This window comes from Amblyomma maculatum, chromosome 9 (genome assembly GCF_055883805.1).
Source record: "Amblyomma maculatum isolate TAMU_Amacu chromosome 9, ASM5588380v1, whole genome shotgun sequence".
In the NCBI taxonomy this organism is placed as follows: Eukaryota; Metazoa; Arthropoda; class Arachnida; order Ixodida; family Ixodidae; genus Amblyomma; species Amblyomma maculatum.
Window position 1 is genome coordinate 127,041,253 of NC_139352.1, and position 8,953 is coordinate 127,050,205.

The 8,953-nt window shown below is 44.6% G+C and overlaps 1 long non-coding RNA gene across 1 annotated transcript; it reads left to right on the forward strand.

The window, feature by feature from the left end:
- The first annotated feature begins 686 nt into the window (after window positions 1-686).
- LOC146180346 (uncharacterized) lies at window positions 687-4,147 on the forward strand. The gene is made up of 3 exons (XR_014700837.1): window positions 687-977; window positions 1,058-1,218; window positions 2,780-4,147. It is a non-coding gene; the product is annotated as an uncharacterized LOC146180346 (long non-coding RNA).
- The last annotated feature ends 4,806 nt before the right edge of the window (window positions 4,148-8,953 follow it).

Genomic DNA, 8,953 nt, shown 5'->3' on the forward strand with positions numbered 1-8,953 from the left:
CAGCGGTTTTTGTTGTTTTTTTGACTGTCGGAAACATGCCACCTCCTGTAAAGAAGCGCAAGTTTTTGACGCTGCAAGAAAAGGATGCAATCATCGCCGAAGCTGAAAAAGGCAGAAAGAAGACGGACATTGCGGAGCAGTTCAGTATCCCGTGCAGCTCACTTTCTACAATTCTGAAATCAAAGAATGGCATCATGGCGGCACTCCAGAACGGCGCGCGTGCTCAGAACAAGACTTTGGCAGCGCCGGTCTACGAAAACATGGACAAAGCCGTATTTCAGTGGTTCCTGAACAAGAGAGCGAACAAGGTGCCTTTGTCTGGAAGCCCTCTGCAGCAAAAGGTGATTGACTACACATGCATTCTGGGGCACAACAACTTTAAAGGGGTCGTGAAACGTTTTCCGGAAATTTTGCACGGTTTGGTTAAATGGAATCCTTGTCCTGCATCATGTAATATACCTCGATTCGTTTCATCGCCCGCGTTGATTTAATAGCGACAAAAACAGAATTTCGGTTTCCTAGCGCGCGTCCTCCTCAACTCAACAGTTACGTCATAGCGCTAAGCCAATGAGAAGCTCCCGTTGCCGGAGCCTGCTGAGCCAAAGTTGACCGAGCTCGGTGTATTTTGGAGGTTTTAATTGTGCCCTACTCTACGCTCACACAGGGTTTTTTAATATGGCCGACGCCTAGGTTCCTTCATGGGTACCAGTATTCTAGTTCACTATAGGTACCAGCGTCGCTGTGCTGCTATAGTGAACTAGAATATAGTCGCTACTGTTAAAACATGGTTACATCGTGGGCTTTGAGCCTTACGCCGACGCAACTTTTCGGGTGCCAGGTCGGCGAAGATAGACCCTGCGAGCGACCGGTACAGTAACACTTGTGTCGAGAAGCCGCGGTAACCGCGGCACAACTCCGGCTTGCAGAAGCCCCGACCGTCAGCCTCCCGATCCCAGCCGTTTCGGAACTACGCATTGGTATGTATGTCCGAGTCTTGCAGCCTAGCCTACGTTTGACCGTTGCGAGAGTGCAATCGCTAACCGAAGCTTTCGAACAGGTGCAGCTGCGGGCGGTGCGTGCCGATGCCGACTGCTCTTGAGAGCATCTGGCGAGATCCTGGCGGCGACTACGTAGTTGAAGCAGCCTTCTGGGTGTTACAGATCATCCGCATTTACTCCAAATGCTTGTTGATCATGGACTGCTAGTCGAGAACACAAGGTAAGAACCTTGAGCGAAAGGCGACATAACTTGAACAAGCGGCCACCTGTTTTTCATTTTCTCGAGCAAGAAATGCTGGAATGAAATCTATTTCGGAAGGCAGTGTTAATAAAACAAAGCTTCCCCTTTAACGTTACTTATTTGCGATCATCTACACTGTCTACAGTGTCGATATTGCGCCACGTTAGCACGAACACAACATCGCTGGTTTTCATATTTTTCTTGTTTTCGTAGAAGGTGCGCATGAGCATGACGTTTCACCATGCAAATTACTGGTTTGCTTAATTCCATGCACGAGTAAATGAGAAAACACGCATCATCTGATAGTGTGAACTTGCTAAATGGAAAGGGCATGCACATTGATGTGAAGTAACGGCAAAAAAAAAAAAAAAAAAAAAAAACCGCTGTCCGGACACATTTGCTTGTTTTATTAGCCAGGTATGACCTTCAGCAAGTGCAGCACTTCAAAACATAAATACAGAAGGAATGCCACAGGAAATGCAGTAAATAAGTACAAAAGCAATCTCATTTCGGAGGACTCTGTGCTAAGTGAAATTGCATGCAGTGAAGTAGCCTGTCTCCTGCAGAAGCTGTGGGAAAATGCACTAAAAAATGACACAGAAGAGAAAAACACACAGAGCTGGACTGGCTTCTGCAGACGCACTAACTAGCCCGACAACTGTTGTTATAGCCTGTCTCCACTTGCTGCCAGAACAATCACCATACCAGCACTCAAAAGTTTTATTTGCTAGTTTTTTTTTTCACCCACTTGCATTAGGTGAGTGTTGTATAGTGTGCAAATATAATTAAAAAAATTGACTTCACTAATACCATCATCAACATCTTCACACAGTTAAACCTCTCCAAAATGCTTTGACACTAACATTTTACATGTGCTGAAATGTGACAACCAAAAAAAAAAAAAGAAAAGAAAGACGTTCTTCCAAAGGCCAGTACACCGAAACTTCCACAGCTTGAGTAAGTGTTGGAAATTTTACAGTTAGCAAATGAAGTTATAGAGTAGTTTTGCGGCACTTGCAGGAAGTTTGGCATGTGGCGGGTTGTGGGAAAACAACTGTGAGCCGTTGACAGAAGTGGACTTGGTAGTTTATGGCTCCTTCGAATAGAATGACTCCATGCACAGAGCTGCTTAATGCATAAGTTGCATACTTAACATCTTCGTGCTATGCGGATGATATCAGCGTGGACATTGACATCGGCCACAACACTAGTATAGAGGGTGTAAGACGACTACCAGGTTTTGTCAGTCAAAAGCTGCATTGCCTTCAGGCATTATTTTGCTGCAGTAGCAAATTGTGATTGCACTGAAGTTCTAATATTGGGTGGGTCTCATTCTCTCTCAATCACCTGCAGCAGAATTCAAAGTTTGCCATACTTCCAGGGAGAATAAATTGACAGTGAAAGTTACACTGTACAGCTTCTGTTAGACGGGAATTAATTGTGCAGATGCATGAATAACTTTCAAATTTGTAAAAGACCTAAATGATATTTTCATTTTGCTATGCTGAAAAGTGAATATTGCTTTTTCTCTTGTCAACAGGAGGCACCGCTACATCTGCTACAGCCAGCTTGCGCACTGGTTTTGGGGATGCCTCGGCAGACATCACAGTAAAGTCCTCCCTATTTGTGATGCAAGCCAAATAAGGGAAAGGTTTCCATCTGACAGTTACACTGGTTTCCAGTTTGCGCAAGTTTTGTAGACTCATCACCTTATTCATTCTGAAACAAGCCAGAAAACATGAGAAGAGAGAATTGCAGGACAGCTGGACTAATAACTGGAATTTTACTAAAGGATAGAGGCAAAAGAAGACTTGCACAGAGATGCACATGTAAAAAGGCCCCAAAAGACTGTTGACTGATTTCTTAGCCACACACACGTCCTTAGCCTTTGCAGTATAGTGTGCCTTTGGATTTGGATCTGTGGCTTCCCTTTGGTAATGAGTGGTTCTTGACCATAAAGAATTTGCTTTTTTTAGATGATTTTTTAGACCCTTTCTGCTTTCCACGCTTTCACTGCTTTGGGGGTTTTTCGTGCACGTGCATTTCTGTGCGAATCTTCTTTTGCCTCTTTCCTTCAGTAACATTTCAGTTGTTAGTAAAACTTTGTCTTGTGCTCCTCTCACGTGTTTCGTCTTCTGGCTGGTTTTAAGATGAATCAGTACCAACTCATCCAGTTGTTAGTCTTGTTGATATCACTAGCCTGACTGCACCCACTGCTGGGCAAATGCTTCTCCCATATCCATCCGAATAATCCGATCCTGTGCCAGGTGCATGATTCTCGCAAACTTCCTAATTTCATCTGCTTGCCCGAGTTTCTGCCGCCCCCTGCTAAACTTGCCTTCTCTTGGAATCTAAAAGACATATATAGGTTCACTTAGAATGAATTTTGTGTACTCACTCCCTTCCTTTACCTTTGACGGGTAGAATTTTTCTTTTTTTGGAACTGACCACAGATACATCATAATGGGGAAGGGATCATAATAGATGCCTCTCCCATATCCATTCAAATAACCCGATCCTCTGTCAGCTGCATCCATATGATCCCCGCAGACTTCCTAATCTCATCTGTCTGCCCGAATTTCTGCCGTCCCCTGCTACGCTTGCCTTCCCTTGTAATCTACAAGACATATATATATCTATAGGCTCACTTAGAATGAATTTTGTGTACTCAATCTCTAACTATACCTTTGTCGGATGCGTTTTTTTTTTTATTTAGCACTGACCTCAACACATTATGACTGTGAAGCTGTATATACACATTTGTATATTTAGGAGAGAGGAAGACAGCAAAGAAACATGAATAAAAGATGTCTAGCTCTAGGTCAACTTCCTTCTAGCCTAAAAATTTTGTATGCACTGATGAACCTGCGGCCAACCAATAAATTATTTTGAAAGCAACATGTCTCTCTTTAACACTCATTTGGTAACATTAGATAATGCCCAAATGTACTACAAAGTGGCACTGACAAACCTAGATTTTCTAGTTGCCGCGTTCACCTTTACACGGCCTCGAAAAATAGTGGCTCATGGGGAATAGAAAAATCAAACGGTTTTCTGCAAAAGCTGCTTTGAAAAGTGGGCACTGTTTTCAGCATTTTGCAGTCTCATTCAGAAGAAGCAATCTGTAGACATGCATGCAATAATATGTGCCTTATACTTTGCAATGCACCAGACTTTAACCAATCATAAAACAGCGTGCTGAAAAGGTATGTATAGTAAAGCCTCCTTCGTTGATGATATCCATAGTTTGCATGGAAACATCTGCACTAGAACCTGCATGACGTTGAGTTAATTGGCCTGCTGGTTGAATATGCCACCAAAATGCTGGTAATACAAAGCACTTCGTCGGTGCTGGGGTCAAGTCTGGAAATATAAAGTTGGGATGATTTAATTGTGAAATCTTGCTGCTGAATTCACTGCAGGCTAGAATGTAACAGGATTAAAGGGCAGCTGTAGACGTAAGGGCAGCCCACATTGTCACGGCATCTTATGCGTCCTAGTGCACATATCTACATACCATGCATGTTTTGCTAGTAAACAATGTAACCACAGATTTGCGAAGCTCCAAGAATGCTACACTGATGCTGTCTGAGTAGCTGCTTGTGTCGCTGAATATTGTGAAAGCCTTTTGATGGAACGAAAACTGCTTGGTGAATACTTATGCAGAGTTAGGTTGGTCAGGAGAGCAGGTGATATGTACACCTTCGCAATTTAACCATACTGAAGACTTCGCGGCTCGACAGTCCAAACTTCTACTACATGTGCTTTGGGCTGTGTGTGCTAGCCCGCCTGCAATCTGATCGCCCGAGCCAGGAAAATGGTACACACCCATATGGGCACCACTCCCAGTACTCTTTAACATGTACATAGAAGTGCAGGTGCTTGGGATAAACCTTGGCTGCCGCAATGCACCTCAAACAATGGCATGTTAGCCAGAATAGCAGGTTGGGCTTGTTGATTTTCCATCCTGAGGTAACAGCGCAAAATTTGGACGGGAGCACAAGACGAGAAGACGATGAGACATTGTGTCGTCTTCTCGTCTTGTGCTCCCATCCACGTTTTGCGCTGTTACTTCAGAATGTCACGTGCCTGCCCAATATCTACATAATTGTCACACGAACCACTTTGTGTGTATTTACGACCACTTGCACAACACCGTTGCCACCCACTGATGACGAGCAACTGAACAGCAGTTTTTCACGTACACTCCGCTGCCATTAATTACAAATGCTAACACGCTACGACTTCCCGTATCACCCCACCCAACCTCTGTGTGTAATGACTCAACCTTTGGTGCGTTTGCATGTTCTCGGGATACTGAAGAAATCCATGGTACCAATTAGTAGATTCAAGCAACTTAATCTGACATACATCTGGTGAGAATATTACAACTCTATCCATGTATACACAGATCTGTATCGCCACAAGCGTCGCCTACAATTGTGGTGATGCCACTGAGAACATGACATTTTTTTTTTTAGGGCATAATTCTCCACAAACCGCTGCTGAGCTTGTGGCCCCTTGGTAAGAGGCTTTCCACATCTATGGGAAACCACTTTAGAAGTGGTGTGCATTCACAGTTTCAAAGCCTGCATTACAAATTTTTGGAAGTTTTCAACACCACACCCTTAGCAGCCTTTGGCCTTTGGCACTACACATCACTGAGTTCCTTATATCTACTTGTGCTCAAGGCCACAAGGTAGTGCTTTAGTGGATCCATACCCACTTGCCAATTATATGCCATTATGCATGCTTTCTCCATAGACTGCATCTAAATGTGGTTTCACACACAAATATTTACACTTAATTGGACAGGCGGACTGCCCAGAATGTTCCACATGTGACATTACGGAGACTGTGGAGCGTGTACTAGTGGTGTGTCCCAGTATATGCGTGCAAAACAATAACTCGAGTTACTTCTTTGAAGTGTTTTGGCAACAGGCCTCTCTCAGAGGACTTATTGGCCGGTCGGCCAGAAATGGAAAGCTCTACAGGCAGTGCAGGCTTTCATGACACAGGACTTGACTCGTGACTGTGGTGCAAGTTACTATTCCTGTATATATTTTAATCAAGTCACGACCCTCTTTGTTCTCTTTCTGTAGCAGGTCAGATATTAAACTTTTAAGCCGTCTTTCCAATCAATAACACTTGCGTGAATGCATTTCTCCTGGATGGTTGATCTGGTAATCACACCATTGTAATGCAAGGACGTGGGGCGTATGAGCTTTTGAGGTGAACAATTTTTACCCTAGAAATGTCTTTTAAATGATGTGAAGGATTCTGAGCTCTGCTCAACATGATCCTCCACTTTGGAGTCTTCATCAGGTTCTATGGGACTAGAGTGCTGTGGAAAGAATGTGATCAAAGTGGAACCAAGGGGCCTGTTCTGGGTGGTACGATATGCTGGTAGGGGCACCTGTTGTGCTGGCCTCACGGTATCGTTCAAAATAAAAAAAAAATCCAAAATGCGCATATTACTGCTATGAGGGCAGTCTGGCAGGAAACAATCAAATAGAACTGGTGGCTTCTGCGAGTCGGGTAGTTCTCAAATAGGCATATCTGTAAGGCTACAAATCGCAACTACTTTTACTGCCTTTATCACGCGACCTACACTTTTTTTTTTTTGCCAATGCACTGGGCCAGCGTTTTTGCGTCGGTACGACGCATCATTTGAGGTGAGCTTTCTTCGTTTCCGGTCCATGCCGAGGCTTCGAATGACGCCGAGGTTCATTTAGGACTTCCAGTAGAAAGTAGTACGAACACATGAACCCAATCGGCGTGCCAAAACTTGTGAAAGCGAACGTTACTTCCACTCGGAGAAGCCGTGCTGCAATCTCGCGACGCACACGGTTGGCATAGCGAGCACTCAAACCCGCACAACACGCCTAAACCCAGAACCTAACGGTGACAGGAAAAATAGGCGAAGTCTGAGCACTGTAGACGTTGTAGAAAGGTTACGAAAGAGTCGTCGGGAAGGTGGGGGAGCAAAGCTGCGACAACGCGTTGGGTGAAAGGGCCACCCAAGTACATTGTACCAACTTTTTTTTTTTTCTGTTTCCGGCTTTCCGTGTAGTGCCATATAGTTCAGGTCATCCAGCCGAAATAAAGGAAGCGAAGCTCGACACGCAATTCTCAGTTATGCAGCGCGGAGGCGAGCAATTAATTTACGAGTACGCGCCGCGGCGCCCGCTCCTGAAACACTCCACCCACCACTCGGATTGAACACACTTGTCGATTTCTTTGACCTGAAACCGTATTTACATAGTATTTTTAATGACGCCAAGAATAAAAAAAAAATTACAGCAGCGGCCGCACAACCACGTTGTACCGGTGGTATGAGACTGCTGAAGACGTTTTGCTCCATCACGAATGTTCTCAAAAAAAAGAAGACAACAACAACAAATAAGATTGGAACCATTGTCATTTGGAGTACCCGGCGGAGCGAGGTATAGTCGTCGTTACCGAAAACCTGAATTGAGCGTCACCTCTCGCTCTGTTCCAGAGCGCAGCGAGAAGCAGACACCACCCGTCCTCCTCCGCCGCCGCCGCCGCCGACCGCGCGTCACGTGACAGTAGCGAGGTATTGCCCGGGTACAGATTGTTGAAGAAATGCGTTTGCGTGAGCGAATAATTGATATACTATATTTTTATTTGCTAACTTTAACAGGAACCTATTATTTTATGGAAAATAATGATTATATCTGCGTTTCCAAATGGCTAAACATGACGTAGGCGAGTACTTCTAATTCCGGCCTACAGGATACTATATTTTTATTTGCTAACTTTAACAGGAACCTATTATTTTATGGAAAATAATGATTATATCTGCGTTTCCAAATGGCTAAACATGACGTAGGCGAGTACTTCTAATTCCGGCCTACAGGGTCGCATAGTCGCTTCAGGAACGCAAAAATGCTTTGATTTCAGAATGGTATTATTAAATGCAGAAGCAATATTTCGACGAGATATTTTGGAATCGGCATGCCTAATGTTTACTAATGCAAGGAAAATTGCAACTGGGCAGCTACATTTTCGTTTCACAACCCCTTTAAGGCGAGTGCCGGATGGCTAAGTCGATTTAAAGCGTGGCACTGCATCGTCGCCAAAGTGTTGTCGGGGGAGTGTGCGAGCGTCGACGCAGAAGCAGCATCGTCCTGGATGCAGGAAAGTTACGAAGGCATAATGGACGAGTACGAGCCCTCCGAAATTTATAATGCGGACGAAACTGGCTTCATGAAATGTTGCCTTCAAAAACGCTAGACCTGAAAGGAAAAAACTGCCATGGCGGCAAGCTGAGCAAAAAGTGGGTCACCATTCTTTTATGTTAAAACATGGATGGACCTGACAAGCGTCCCCTCCTCGTGATGGGCTGGAGCAAGGCGCCACGGTGTTTTAAAGGTAACCGAAAGCTTCCGGTCCAGTACACTGCAAACCAAAAAGCGTGGATGAAGCGCGCAATATTCTCAAGCTGGCTGGAAGCCTTTGATATGGACATGCGAAAGCAGAGCAGATCCGTCTGCCTTTTTTTTGGACAACTGCGGTGCGCACCACATTGAAGACGTTGTCCTGACGAGCATCCGCTTGATTTTTTTCATTGCGAACTGCACATCCGTTATCCAACCTCTTGATCAGGGATGAGCCTTCTGCGTACCGAAAAAGGCTCATCCAGCAGATGTTAAACATCAAAATGAAGCGACCGACGGAAATTGACCTC